The 16,681-nt window shown below is 33.8% G+C and overlaps 1 long non-coding RNA gene across 1 annotated transcript in view; it reads right to left on the minus strand.

The window, feature by feature from the left end:
• Positions 1 to 389: 389 nt before the first annotated feature.
• LOC125754272 (uncharacterized) overlaps positions 390 to 16,681 on the minus strand; it is a 71,964-nt gene continuing 55,672 nt past the window's right edge. The window contains exon 3 of the long non-coding RNA XR_007408037.1: positions 390 to 601. This is a non-coding gene — a long non-coding RNA (uncharacterized LOC125754272). The remainder of the gene's footprint in view (positions 602 to 16,681) is intronic.

The raw sequence follows: 16,681 nt of genomic DNA on the forward strand, positions 1-16,681 counted from the left end.
TTCCATATCTGAAGCATTTACATGAGTATATAGATTAGTGTTTGACTGAATTACAATGGGCAGGATAATGGTCATCCAAAGGTGTCCATGTCCCAATCCTCAGAACCTATAAATTGGTTATCTTATATGGCAATGGGAATTTTGTAGATGTGATTAAATTAAGGTTGTTGAGAAGGGGAGATTATGGTGCATTAGGTGGGTAGCGTGAGGATAAGGACAAAATTCCTTATAATTCAAGAAAGGGGTAGAGGGTCCAAGTCTGAGAGAGAATGAAAGGTGCTACACTGATAGCTTTGACGAGGTGCCAAAGAACAGTATAGGTGGCCTCTGGAAGCTGGGGAAAAAAAGGAAAGAACTCTTTCAAGGACTGAATCTCCAGGATTCTGCCACGTCCTTGATTTTAGCACAGTGAAAAGCATTTCAGATTTCTGATCTGCAGAACTATAAGGATAATGATTTTATGTTGCTTTAAGCCACTAAATTTGTGGTAATTTGTTACATCAACAAGGAACTAATACGAACATCTTTAGAATGCCGCCTCTATAACAAGCTTCCCCAAATTCATTCCTGGTGGCCAGTGATCTTTTCTCTGCAGATGATCCTATATAAAATAAAGCAAAACAAAATAAATCCGGTTATTAATACAGTAATGGTGACTTCAGTGCTCCAGGCACTGTACTGAATGTAACATGCGATATCTCTGTTAATTACAGATTAGTTCTACTTTCACATGTGAAAACTGAGGCTCAGAGATTTTAAGCAGTTATTCCTACCTACGCTACTGATAAATGAGGGAACCAGGATTTTCAGTCCGATGATCTAGCTCCACATCTAAGTAGTCTTAATCATGAAGCATAATCCCTGTGGCTCTCTTGCTTAAGACACTAACCATTTTTGGAAGTCTCCTGAGGAATTAAAAAATATGCCCCCATGTACTAAACAAAAGCAAACATGCATATTCCTTGCACACAAATTAGAATTTTAACATATGCATGTCTAAAAATAAATTAATTGATATGTTTTCTTAGTTCTGCTTTGATAGATATCAGAGACTTCTGAAGAGGATGGTAGGACTGAAAATAATAGAAATAGTTGAAATTCTGTTTAATGAATAGTATGATAATCTAATGCCCTCCCTAGGGCAGTGCGATTGAACAACATGCCATTTTTCTCCACAGGCAAAAATTGATATACCCTGTGAAGATATTAACCCAAAGAAAATTTGAACTTGGGGCATCAGGACCAATCAGTCTCAGGGGAGAAAGTTCTGGGCTGGATATCCTCGAGGGGACCCATTTCCCCAGTTTCTTCTCTTCTGAATAGTGACCAGTAGCATATTGACCACTATGGATTGGACCTTTCCATTCAAACCTTCTTCGGGTTCGAGTAGCTGCTCTCCTCTCTTGCACACTGATTCCTAGGACTGGTAACGGCTCTCTACTAGCTACGGGTTATTTAATTTTCCTTGTTTGATGCCTGTAAGCCTGTTTAACAATGTAAATAACCACACTATCGAACCTGTTTTCATTGATCGAGTTAGAGTGTTCTGTCATTATTTTTTTTCCCCAGAGTAGTGACTGATAAAAATTTAAAAAGGTAAATATTTTATAAATTTATCCTATATTATCTAAGTCTAGTATTTACTTTGATTTCTTGAATGCTAATGAAGTACATATTTTCCTAGACAAAAATAGAATTACTGAACATAAATAGGAAGATATTTTCATTAGTATTTGATCAAGCCTGTCTACTTCATAAACAAGAAAACTGATGTTTATACAGGCAGAGGGATTTTACCAACTTGGCTAAAAAGAAAGAGACAGACAGGAAGATAGGAAATAGAGACAGAACATGTAATGTCATGAAGGCTGTTTTTACGAATCAGACCATGTCAGATTTCCTCCACATACTCCTGACATTTGTAAGGTTTTCATTAACTTCTATAATTGGTTTTAATGCAATGAAATGAAAAAAAAATTGTAATACTTATGGAAATAAGATATATATTTTAGTTTTAAGTGTAGGAAATGTAGGGTCATGATCATAAATATAAATTTTCATGACGTAATTAGGTGCAAATTACTATTAATTTGCATATCAATACAGAAGGAGGTTGAAATGATCAAACGCACAAGAGGAAAGTATGGTATATTTTTAATATATTGTTGAAAGTATACTAAACAATATTCAATGCAAAGTATTAATACTCATATAATTTCTGTCCATTTTTTAAAAGATTTTATTTATTTATTCAGGAGAGATACAGAGAGAGAGGTAGAGACACAGACCCCGGGATCACGACCTGAGCCAAAGACAGATGCTCAACCACTGAGCTACCCCGGTGCCCCTGTCCACTCCGTTCTTATTATCAAAGAGTGAATTGAGTTACATACATAATATAAGTTTTCAGGTTGGTAAAGTGACCAGCTAGAACGCTTATTAAAATGAAAAGCCAAAAGGAATTAGAAGACATTTAAAACTCTATTTCATCAATTTATTTTAAATTAGGTCTTGAAAGCTAACAATTAAGAAGCTTTGGATCAGAGGTGAAGGAACTATTGTTGTTGACCTTGATTAAGTTTGAAAATATTTATTGGGGTGATAGGAAGAAAAGTTTGGAGTCTCTTTCTGAGTGTCTAATTATTATCAGTATTTTCATAAATATTTTCCATGAAATTAAAACACATCAGATATGAGTTTAGATATGAGTTTTCTTTCACATAGATAAAGGCCATTTGTAATTAAAATAAGTGAGATTCTCTATAGAACAATTGGTTTAATGTCAAAGAAGGATATGGAAAATTCATTTTTCTCTATTAGAATTAAATGAAGTTGACATTATTTTTGCGAATTTAGACAATTACATTTCTAATATGGAAATGAGTAAATTATGTATTTCATTAGTTACTTTTGTTAAGTACCTTTCGTATTATGGTTTTCTATTAAACATTATTCTCAGGAAAGTCTTGAAATAATTCTTAACGTACAGATTCTTATAGTTGATCAAAAACTGGTAGTAATACCTCATAGAAAATAAGCAAAAGGAGTTTGCTTTAAGACATCCAAGACCAAGGATGAAATTGCTTTCTTAATGTTTTGTTGGAAAGTAGCCTGAATTTTTCCAAATGCAATTTAGGTATAGAAAAAAGCGTTTTTCTGGACCTAAATAAAAAAATTGCATAGTTCCAAGTGAAAATCCAGTTTCTTCTAAAACTGCTCTTCTATTTCTAAAATAATTTTCCTAGAAGCATATGTGTTTATTTGTATTGAGTAAATTTTAAAATGGGCTACCATACCATTATGTTTGGTCATTATTTTAAAATCTGCTTGAAAAATAGACACTTGAAAAGGACCAAATATAATTGTGAAAAATTATAGTTAGGAAATTCTATACAACAAATTCTTCTCTGCAAGTTCAGTAAATTAAAACATTTATATCAAATAAATAATTGTATTTAATTTCCAAAGTCAAGAGCTAAATTAAAATTTAATTTCAGTTGGGATGCCTGGGTGGCTCAGTGGTTGGGTGCCTCTCTTCAGCCCAGAGCATGATCCCGGAGTCCCGGGATTGGATCCAGTCCCACATCGGACTCCCTGCAGGGACCCTGCTTCTCCCTCTGCCTATGTCTCTGCCTCTCTCTCTGTGTCTCTCATGAATAAATAAAATCTTAAAAAAAAAAAGGAATTTAATTTCAGTCTGAGTCTTTTAGATCTTACATTTAATAGCCAGTAAATTTTAAAAACATGTATTTTTCACTATTATATACTGTGCTTTTATTTTTTTAGATTCTTAGGCTAAAAATGTCTTTGCCATTTTAAATAAAATATAACAGTGATTTATATTTTATTTTTCGTCAGACATATTTATATGTAATATACTTCTTGTTTTAAGCAAAGGAATGCAGCATGTTTGTTATTAGTTTGCTTGGATGGCTCTAACAAAGTACCACAGAACTAGTATGCAGTCTAGCGGATATTGATTATCTCACAGTTCTGGAAACTTAGAAGTTCTGAGATCAAGGTGCGGACACAGTTGGTTTCTTCTGATGGCATGTTAGGATCTGTTCCATGCCTCTCTGCTAGCTTCTGGTGGTATGCTGGAAATTTTTGGCATTCTTCGGCCTGTAAATGTATCACTCTGATATCTGTCTTCATGTTGACATGGTTCCTGCCCGTATGCATGTTTCTCTGTGTCGAAATCTTCCCCTGGTTTGTAAGGATACAGTCATACTGGATCAGAGGCACTACTAATGGCCTCATCTTAACTTGATCATTTGCAAAGACCCCATTTTGAAATAAGGTCATATTCACAGTTACTGGGGGTTAGGACTTCACATCTTTTGCAGGAGACACAACTTAACCCATAACAATATTTCAGAATGACTAATCAAGCAATCAGCTAGAAGCACTATCTGTAATAAGAGCTGTGAGAAAGAGAAAAAAATATATAAAATGTGACCTTATGACTTAGCACATTTATAATCTGAATTTGAAGGTAAGAATTGTCTGCATGCAAAATGAGAAATCAGAGAATAATGACTTCAAGTCAAGGGAAAAAATTGGTGAGGGGTGGCCTGCTTCTGTGTCTTTCTTAGCTTCCATAAACTTATGTTACTTACAGATGTGATGCAAATAATAAGAGCACCTGCCTTATCATGTTGCTGTGAAAATAAAATGCATTAACTAAGCAAAGATATCAGCAATATGCCCAGGTTATAATAAAGGGTTTACTTAATAATAATAACCATAATAATATAGCAGTAGCAATAATAAATCAAGAGCAATCGATGACCACCAAATTTTAGGTGGTTAAGTCATTAAAAATTAGATATCGGTGTGCAGTGGTATATTTCACAAAGGCTTCACAGTGCACGGAGTGAGGGTATTAATTGTGTTGATAGTTACTAAAACCAGTACAAATTCAGAATGCAGCATCTCTACTTGGCTTTTCTCACACACTCTGCTTTGCTTTTGAGTGCAGCAACTTATGAATCATCCTTACAAGTTAACAAGGTTTTCTGATAAATCACTGAGGGCATATTCCCCTTGAAATACTACTGCTCATATATGCAGCTAGTTTATTTGGATCCCATAAATTCTTTGGTCTAATTGGATAAAGGGTGAAATATTACTCAAAATCAAAAGAAAAAATGATTTTTTATGCATCAAAGAACAAAATTTAATGTGGTATTGAATATAATGTTTAAACCAATTTTACTGATAATTTGAAAGAATATTGAATATACTATAGGTGAAGAACACATTAATCCATCAGTTCTTTATCAGAGCAGTATTATAACTTTCCATCTGTTTTAATTTGTGTCTTTTACTCAGACATATTATCTAATTAGTTAGCAATTATGCTCTGGTCTGTGGTGTCTAAAAGTGCCATGAAAAAAGTTTAAATAATTCAACTTCAGTTGTAAAATTGCAATAAGCCAGGGTAGATTTTAAATTTGAAATTCAATTTCAACCTGGTCACAGACCGTAATAGAGAGCATAATGGAAGTGCTATGGCACCAGAGATGTTTTATTATTTATCATGGAATGTAAATGACATGCTGCACACCATCAACATAAGCAATTCACAGAAACTATATTATGGGCCTGAGAGTTATTTATTACAATAGGTGTTGGACTAGCATTGAAGGGTGAGGGTTTGCACTGTTCTATGAAATTGTATTTATTCTTTCCATCCACCAAGGTCACTCTAAGTGTTCACTGTTTTCAAATGATCTGTTAGTGTATAACATACATATTTCACTAAAAGTTGATTTTCCTCCTGCCTCTTTTTTGGACGCATCCCTTACAGTGAAGTTTCTTACATTGCTGGGATCAAGTTCCATGAACCAGTCCTGGATCTAGGTCATCACCTCAAAATTTGAAAAGGCACAGCAGTAAGTTTAAACATATTGCAAGGAGGACCACAGAGCTCCTTCCACATATGACACAGTCTTTGTACATGTGTACATGTACAAATAGTAGTATTTCTATAATCTAGAAATGATTATATCTTGGGAGGAAACGTAGCACTAGAACACACTAAGAGAATAAAGTACATAACTATAATTGGTATTTCATTCATTTAGAAGTAAAAATAAACTTTTCCACGAATTGCAATGCTTCTATTATCTAAATTGGAAGCTCATAAACCACATCTTCTTTATCCATTCATCTTTCTAACTCTGGGAAACGAACTAGGGGTGGTAGAAGGGGAGGAGGGCGGGGAGTGGGAGTGAATGGGTGACGGGCACTGGGGGTTATTCTGTATGTTAGTAAATTGAACACCAATAAAAAATAAATTAAAAATAAATAAATAAATAAATAAATAAATAAATAAATAAATAAATTGGAAGCTCTTTCTAGTATCACTACATATGGAGAACCAAATAATAATTAGTAGGATTCCTTTTTTTTTTTTAAGTAGGATTCCTTATAAAGCATCAATCTACAGCAAAAGGAAATGACTATTTTATTTTATTTTATTTATTTTTTAAAGATTTTATTTATTTATTCATGAGAGACAGAGAGAGAGAGTCAGAGACACAGGCAGAGGGAGAAGCCAGCTCCATGCAGGGAGCCTGTCCTGGGACCCGATCCTGGGTCTCCAGGATCACGCCCTGAACTGAAGGCAGGTGCTAAACTGCTGAGCCACCCAGACTGCCTGGAAATGACTATTTTAAAGAAATATTACAATCAGGCAATTATGAATCTTGTAAAAGAAGTTTTATCCTTTTTCCTGAAAACACAGTGTCTCTTTATCCTGAATTTTAATGAACAAATTGTTCATTTTTGAGCCAAGCCTTCCATATTCTGATTCATCCAGATAATCTCTTTTAATCACATATAATTTTTGAATCAGGGTTTAATAGGATAAATTTCCTCATGTGACACTATTACCATACTCTGTACATTTTTCATATTAAAATTAGGTCACTTGGATTAGAGTTTTGGGAATCCAAGACTTTAAAATTTCTTTCTTTTTTCAATTTTTTTAAATATAATTTTTTAAAATTTCTTTCATTCAGTCAATTGGATGGCTAACCACGTTGGTGCACGGATTTTAAAAGTTTAAATCTCAGGGGTTACCTCTTACTATATAACAATGAGAGTATATTTGTCTGCAGGACTTCAGATTGAGTACAAAAAAAAATGTGTCCTAGGATATTATAAAAGCACAAAATCCCATCAAAAGGCAAAGACAAAGATGAAAGAAATAAGAATTTACAGTGCAAGGCAATACAACCACAACCTCTACAATCGTAAGATTTCAACTATCCAGCAGTTAATATTGAGTGACAAATTAAATAAACATAATTTCACTTCTGAAATAATTTCATAATGGAAATTCAGATTGAGTCATGTTTGGATTAGGGATAGAGAAGTCACTCAGAAAATACATCTACACATCAGAAAATGATTATTATTCCTTGGGGTATTATATATTGAATTTGTAAATTACTAGATCTGCCCTAGTCTTTAGGAAAGATTTAAAAACAAAATTTCACTGCGTTAGAAGCAACAGCTAATATGTTTTAATTTAAAACCATCTTCTTCATTATTCTTTTGAGAATTTTCTTAATATTTTATTTTATTTTTTATTTTTTATTTTTAAAAGATTTTATTTATTTATTAGTGAGAGACAGAGAGAGAGAGAGAGAGAGAGAGAGGCAGAGACACAGGCAGAGGGAGAAACAGGGTCCATGCAGGGAGCCCGATGCAAGACTCCAGTGACTAAGGATCATGCCCTGGGCCAAAGGCAGACGCCCAACCACTGAGCCACCCAGGTGTCCATCTTAATATTTTAGAAAAAAAGACTTCCCATAGTCATCATGTACTTTCTTCTTTAAATTAAAGTTGAGCATCAAAATAATCTCAAATATTCAGCTTAAATACCAAATTACATACACTACATTCCTTATTACATGTTTATTTATTTGAGACAGAGCATGAGCAAGTGAGCAGGGGAGGGGCAGTGGGAGAGGGAGAGAGAGAATCTCAAGGAGGCTCCACACTCGGCACAGAGCCCAATGCAGGGCTTGATCTCATGACCTCAAGATCATGACCTGAGCCAAAACCAAGATCAGACTCAACTGACTGAGCTACCCAGGTGCCCCCCAAGTATGTTTATGGTAGCATTATATTTAATATATTGAAGGGGGCATTCTGCTTTGGAGAAAACTCAGGGTAACTTTTAATGGCATGGTATATTTGATCATTTATAAATAATACCAAAGGTAGTCGTAGCTAAGATTTTAAAATATTATATTCTTCAATTTCTCCAAGCAGTCCTTAAGTCAAGCTCCCTCTTTCTGTGTAATAAAACAATTTTGACATAGCAATATATATATATATACATATATAACATAGAAACACATATTTATGACATAGATATATTCTATATGTTAAATATAGTTTATTCTCTAAACGTTAATATGGGACAGTGAATTGATTTAAATAGTGCTACCTCCCTACCTCTCATTCCTATGCATCAATCTGCTGGATAGATAAACCGGGGATGATAAACTATGAGGCTACTGTTTTGAACTGGCAAGGATGCTAAAGAAAATGTAAAAGTAGATGCAGTGCAGAAATAATCTTTCTTAATTTGCTCCATCACATATCAAGTAGGATTAATAGGCTAGAAGCCCTTGCATTTATTATAATGCTCTGACATTCCATCTATCACATTGGAATTTCCTCAGGAAGGTGAAAACAGCACATCTCCTTCAATTTATCTTGTGATATAGTATAAGATGGCAAGTTGCTATTTTGTTCATTAACTTATAAAAGAGTTAAAGTTTCTGTAAATAGAAACTATAATGAATGTTCAAGATCATTTACTGCGCTGAAATGAACCTGCATTCCAATAGCAGCTCCGCCTCCAGGGATCAGTAAAACTCTGAAGATTGATAAGGGAAAAAAAAATAATTGAAGTTTTTTAAGGTCTTTTCTTCTCAGGTTAGGGGGTACCTATTAATTAAGAGCTAGGTACCGTGCTCCGTAGGAAGCAAAGATGAGAAAATGAGTAGTAAAGGAAGCTGGTTTCATATTTAAGTCATTTATTTTGTTTTTATTTCACTTAACCTCAAACTTAAAAAAAGGAAAAACACGCTGTATTCAGAATTAGCAGAAAACAATGGAATGATACCAGCTTTTGTCTGTAAACAGATTTCCAGCTTTTCTTGTTAACTAATTTATATATCTCCAAACCCGTACTAAGCTTTTATGCTGTAGTGTAACGTGTGCCCCTGAGCCAGAGGGTGACCTGAGGCCATAGGTGACACTGCAGGTGAGGTTGTCAGAACAGCTCCCTTTTGAGCAGAAGCCTGACCGGAATGGAGGGGGTGGGAAAGAGAATGCCTCCCCCAGAGGGGGTTCTGAACGAGGGGAACAGCAGGAGCAAGGCCAGGGCCCAGAGGGCCACAATTGACACAGTTGATCAGCAAAAAAGCCAATTAGGGGAAGGGTGAGAAGGGATTAGATAAGAGCGATGGCTTGTGTTTCGTTACCACAAAATAAAGTTTCTTTCAGATTTTAGGCAGAATGACTCCTTTTTTGCTATCAAGTAATTTTCAGCATCAGCTGGTTTGGAATGAATGGGACTGTAGATAAAATATCCCAAAAGTAGATTGTTCTAAAAATGCTGAACCTAAACACCCTACCCATTCCATGACTCTGGGAAGCCTGACAATCTGATCTCATAGACAAAAATTAAAGCTGGAGTCAGATCAAATCAGTAAGAAATGGATTTTGCTCCATTCTTGAACGAGAACAATGTGAAATGTCTGAGTTGGAGGGGGGTTTATAAGATTATAAAAGGTCAGGAGCAATCATTACACCGTCTTCCTTAAAATCCTTCAGAGCCTCCTCCGATGGCTGGCATTCTCCTTTCTCCCAACCCCTAATCTCATCTCACACCTCTCACTGCATTTTACAAAATTCTAGGCTCAATATATAAGTTATATCAATGTCCTTTAAAAAAATGGATTATGAGGAACAGATCTGTATTTGAGTACAGCCGTGTTGGTTGACTTGTTACTCTGAGGGTGAATGCACACCAGGGGAAGCAAGCCGCTTCCCAGTAACAGTCTTCACTTACATAGGAATTGTTTGATGTTGGGGGGTTTTTCTGAGGATTTCAGAAAGTGGGGATCTGCCCTGGATTGGATATTATCAGGAAATGGAGATAATGCTATAATTGGTATCTTAATATTTCTTATCTAGAAGATAGGAAGAACAATGTGAGGCTAAAGTTGTTCTTGCTAAGGAAGCAGCAGTCATTTAGATTAGGCAGAAATGGGGCTATTTGGCTATTTTTGTAGCTTGGACAATTTCTTTTTTTTTTTCTAAATTTATATGTGAATAGGGAGTGGTCTTGTTTTGTCTTGATCCACTGAGTTCCCGGAGGGGTCTCCTCTGATGTTGATGTTAAATTATTTATGAAGTAGAGCATGAGGGTAGAGCTGTGAGGGCCCTACAAGTTCTTAGCAACACCAAAGTCTTATACAAAGTACAAGGCTAGCTCCAGGCCAGCTCCTGGCTCTCAGATGCTACTTTTCTATTCTTTTAATGTATTTGTCAGGTTTGGGAAATAAAAGTGTCTGGCTTCATGGAAGCCCTCAACAATTCTTCTACCTATTTTCTAAGAGACTATTTAAGATGTATATTAAATCATTGAGGTAGACATTTGGGCCTGGAGATTTATTTGGGGAAAGGCTTTTAATTGCAGATCTATCTTCTTAAAATTAGTATTGAAAACTCAAATTTTCTATTACTTCTTTCAGTTTTTAAAAACTATGCATTTTTAGAAATGTATCCATTTCTTCTAAATTTTCAAATTATTTTAAAAATTGTTTCAAACATACTGTTGTATTTAGTACACATTTGTTATATTTTGGTGATATTTCCTTTAATATTTTATATTACTATTTTCTTTCTTTCACTTTTTCTTCTGATCATTCTGTTAAAAATATTTTAGTATTTTCAAGGAATCAAATCTGACAATATTATGACTTCATGATATGTTTGTCTTCTATTTTATTATTTCCTTCCTCTAAGTTCAGTGGGTATAATCCCCAGTTTTTATTTTTTAACTTCTTGAGCTGGGCACCTAGAACATTTCTCAAGGCATATTTTTCTACCTTGTGTATCTAAACATTTATCAGTTTATAACAAATTTTAATTTTTATTACTTAATTCAAAGTAGTTTATAATTGCCATTCGGTTTTCTACTTAGACTTTGTGTTATTTAAAACTGTATTTAATTTTCAAACATTTGGTGATTATCCATTTATCATGTAATAAAGATCTGGATTAATTTCTGTATTGCTATTGAACATTTTGTCATGAAGTTTCAATTTGTTGAGCCTTATCATCTACTATGTGATCTTATGAACATGAAAAGAGCATATATTTTGTCATTGTCAGTTGCACTGTTTTACATATGTCAAATAGTTTGTATTATTCAGAACGTCTATAACTGATGACTTTTTTATATTCTAGTGCTCTAGGTGTAATTTGGATTTTGTTCTTTTTCTGCTTTTAAGATTTTATTTATTTATTTATTTATTTGTTTATTTATGTATTTATTTATTTATTTATTCATGAGAGACACAGAGAGAAAGAGAGGTAGAAACAGGCAGAGGGAGAAGTAGGCTCCATGCAGGAAGCCCGATGTGGGACTCAATCCCTGGACTCCGGGATCACGCCCTGATCCAAAGGCAGATGCGCAAACACTGAGCCACCCAGGCATCCCTTCTGCTTTTATTTTTATTGATTTTTTTTTTTTTGCTTAAATATTTTTAAGATTGTGATAAGTTGTGTGCAAATTTTAAAATATATTCCACGTTGATTGATTCTTTTGCCCTCAAGTTGCTTTCTCTACTTCTGCTATGCCAGCAGGTCTCTATTTCTAGAAATGTATTATTTCCTAAAGTCTTTTTCAATTTTCCTGCAGATAGTGATTTAATGAAATACACTTCTCTGTCCTTTATGTCTTTTTTTTTGGGGGGGGTGCCATTTTCTTTTTTTTTTAATTTATTTTTTATTGGTGTTCAATTTACCAACATACAGAATAACCCCCAGTGCCCGTCTCCCATTCACTCCCACCCCCTGCCCTCCTCTATCTAAAAATAGCAGGTCTATTTTTAACTCTTTGAGGAACCTCCACACAGTTTTCCAGAGTGGCTGCACCAGGTCACATTCCCACCAACAGTGTAAGAGGGTTCCCTTTTCTCTACATCCTCTCCAACATTTGTTGTTTCCTGCCTTGTTAATTTTCCCCATTCTCAGTGGTGTGAGGTGGGATCTCATTGTGGTTTTGATTTGTATTTCTCTGATGGCAAGTGATGCGGAGCATTTTCTCATATGCATGTTGGCCATGTCTATGTCTTCCTCTGTGAGATTTCTGTTCATGTCTTTTGCCCATTTCATGATTGGATTGTTTGTTTCTTTGGTGTTGAGTTTAATAAGTTCTTTATAGATCTTGGAAACTAGCCCTTTATCTGATAGGTCATTTGCAAATATCTTCTCCCATTCTGTAGGTTGTCTTTGAGTTTTGTTGACTGTATCCTTTGCTGTGCAAAAGCTTCTTATCTTGATGAAGTCCCAATAGTTCATTTTTGCTTTTGTTTCTTTTGCCTTCGTGGATGTATCTTGCAAGAAGTTACTGTGGCCGAGTTCAAAAAGGGTGTTGCCTGTGTTCTTCTCTAGGATTTTGATGGAATCTTGTCTCACATTTAGATCTTTCACCCATTTTGAGCTTATCTTTGTGTCTGGTGCAAGAGAGTGGTCTAGTTTCATTCTTCTGCATGTGGATGTCCAATTTTCCCAGCACCATTTATTGAAGAGACTGTCTTTCTTCCAGTGGATAGTCTTTCCTTTATGTCCACCCATTCTTTATCTCTACATTTAAGGTATGTATATTATAAGCAGCATATGTTTCTTTTAAATGAATCTGATAATTATGTTAATTTACTTCTAAAATAATGACAAATACAAATGAGATTTATATCTATCAATTTACCATTTATTTTATTTGGATCACCTATTCTATGTTCCATTCTATGTTCCATTTTCTTTTCCTTCTTGACATTTTTGGTTAATGAAATATTTACTTATTATCAAAAGTACCAAGTCATGCTTGATTTACTAAAATCTAATGTGTAAAATAGATAGTGGCTAATAGAATAAAAGATGGTAATTATAAATTCCTTTTCTTCTCTTAAACACCTGCCATTCCACACTTCTAGATGTCAGTTCAGCCTGTCCTAGTGACTTATCTTGACTGTAAAATATGGCATAAGTGACACTGCAATTTCTGACCTACCTCCTAAGAGCAATGTGAGATTATATTTTTTCCTCTTAAATCTGGAACATTAACAACACCAAATTGGTGGGGATGTAGAGCAACAGGTATTGTCCTTCATCCCTGGTGAGAATGCAAAATGGTCCAGCTACTTTGAAAGAGAGGTTAGCGGGTTTTTTTTTTTACAAAACTAAACCTATTCTCACCATATGTTTAGCAATTGTGTTTCTTGCCAGGGGTTGAGGGGAAGGGAGGGATAAAAAGGCAGAACACAGAGGATGTTATTATACTCTATATGATTTTATAATGATGGATATATGTCATTATACACTTGTTCCATCCCATAGAATGTACATTATCAAGAGTGAACCCTAAGTTAAATTATGGACTTTGGGTAATTGTTAATATAGGTTCATTAACTATAACAAATGTACCACTCTGATGAGTAATGTTAATAATGGTGAAGCTATGCATGTGCAGGGGCAGGGAACATATGGGAAATATCTGTACCTTCTTTTTCTCTGAACCTAAAACTGTTCTAAAAAAAAAATAAGGTCTTTAAAAATTTTTGGAATATCTACGATAAGACAAATGGTTGAAAATTAATGGTGGCTCTTTTTTGGTAATCAACACAGTTAAAATACAGAAAAAAATTCCCCCAAAAGGAGGGCAATTGAGTTCCCTACATATTTTCAGACACTAGAAGTATATCTGTCTATGATATCAAAAAGGGATTCTATATTCAGTGGCAGAGTGGCACCAGCAAAATCAGCAGCATAAACAAACCTTCTTAATATTGAATTATCCCTATATAACAAATGTGTATATAATTCTCTCAACTAGAGTTTTTAATTTTGTCTGGAATAGATTGGTGAGTAAATAAGAAACCATACCAAAATGCAGAATCATTTCTATAAATGCGTCACTGAAATATTTTTAACTGTGACATTTTCATTAATCTCTGCTATAAATTAAGCAAAGGTAAGGCATAATGAATTTTATACAGCATGATTAAGCACCCGGATTCAGGATTAAACTCATTAAATTAAACTAATAATTTAATAACTGTATATAACTTCAAAAGAAAAAACTTAAATAGGATTTACAATTTTGGCAGCATACAATTTCAAGAATCTATTTTAATACATTAATATTTTCTTTGCAACAGGTCTAGATATTCCCTTATATACATTTTTCACATAATACACTGTAAGTATAGTAGATTTTGTACTCCATTTGTTCTTTATGTTTTCATCAAATATTTTTAATGGAAATATAATATATATTGAACATTAGTAATCATTATTATGTAATATTAATGAAGCAAAAAAATGTTCATCATGTTTTATCAACTATCAATATTCAAATTTACATTAACTTAAGCTGTAGGGTAAGTTCCACATTCAGGTTTCTATTTTTACTTATGATATAGATTTGGCATATAGAGAATCTTAACTCACAACTTTGGATCACTGGTAAAGATAGAAGAGTGAAGCTGACACTATTAAGGACTCTGAATCTTTAAATCAAACTGATAGTTTGAAGAGATTTGGTTTTATTTTTATCAAGTAGTCAATCTTCAATTCAAGCAGCACGTTATAAGTGTGAATGTTTTAGATTGGGAAATAGCAGGTAATGGATTTTTAATTAACTTTTTCTTTGGACATAGAAAATATTTATTTACACTTTGTTGTAGAAATACCATATGCTTGTTTAATATCCCTGACAACATATTTATGAGCATGTATATGGATTTTTTTAACCTCCCCTGCAGTTAATATCAAGTACTGTAAATATTATCTGTTGTATTTTGGATCACTACCTAGTCTTTACTATTTTTTTCTACCTAGTCTTTTAAAAAAAATCCTGATGTCTTATCTTAAAAGTCCAAGTCTTCTAGATATTGAATATATTTCTGAGATAACACACTTGAACAAAATTACTCGGAATCACATTACATGTGTCAATTTTCAAGTCACAAGTTGTTTTCTATCTTGAACTCCTATTCTTCTTAGTTGAGTATTTAAATGAGTCACTTTCAGAAAAACAAACAAAATTTAATCTAATTTTAGTAATTGTAGTAATCCTAGGTTTATAACTGAGTCACATTCAGGTATAAAACTCACATTTTCTATTTTTCCCCCCTCTCTTCCTAGTGTATAAATGAATGTACATTATACACACATATATACATTAACATATGTGGACTTATATGTTTATTTTCTGTAAATTATTTTGAACACTTAACTAATTTTTAGACCCTGGAAATACAGGATACAGATATCAATAAGTCATAAGCCCTTAATTTCAGAAGACATATTATTTGGGAAAACAAATATGTAAACAAATAAGTAAGAAAAACTCACATAGTACTCTGTAAGTGCCATACATAAAACTGAAGATCATGAAAAAGAAAGTGGAATCTATTTTGGAGATAGATATAACAGGACTATGTGACTGACAAGATAAAATGCATGGAAATAAATTAAATGTAACTTCTAAATTTTTCTAACAATGGTTGGTTATTGAGGCTGAAAAAAATTTGATAGATTGGTCTTATTATAGAATTCAAGAATTCTGTTTATAAGACTTAAGAGTCACTTTAACATTTTATTTGTGTTTTTACATTTTAGAAGAATTTAGTTGTAAAATTAACAGAACCACAGATCCTTTTTTTTTTTAAGAACCACAGATCCTTGCTATTGATTTGATTTAGGAGTGATAGGAAAACCCAAAAAGCAGCAAGTTGCTTAACTTGTTACTATTAAATAGAATGTAGAATGAAACAAAGATTATAGAGGCATTGATTAGAATCGAATAGATTAACTTGGGTGCATTATGTGAGCTTTTGCTGTTGTTCAGCTGCTAATCAGAGAAAGCCAAAACCAGTTATTTAATTAGGACAGGGGTTTCTTTTCCTTCAGTAAAATGAAGTCAGGAGACAGGGCTAGCCTGGCACTTTCATGATATCCACGGTCCAACTTCCTCTGGACGTGTCGCTGCACCATTTTGTGTGTGGCCTTCCACACTCAAGGTGGCATCCTCGTAGCTGAAAATAGCCATTATGGTTATTGCCATAATGTTTGTATTTCAGGCAGTCAGAAGAGAAACGTGGAGAGGAGAAAAAAAGATCTTTATATAAATAAGTAAATCTTCATTTTTAAGGACATTTGGAAACCATACCTGACTATCTGCTGTATACTACTGACCAGAATCTAATCTCAAGAACAATCATAGATTCTCAGAACCTGGAAACTCTTGATTTTTAGCAAGGTACATTACTGCCACAAATGAAATTATGGTTCTGCTAATAAAGACTTTTTCTTGTTAACACCATACATTAGATCCATCTGCCTTTTTGACATTTATACT

The sequence above is a fragment of the Canis lupus genome, chromosome 33 (assembly GCF_003254725.2).
Source record: "Canis lupus dingo isolate Sandy chromosome 33, ASM325472v2, whole genome shotgun sequence".
NCBI lineage: Eukaryota > Metazoa > Chordata > Mammalia > Carnivora > Canidae > Canis > Canis lupus.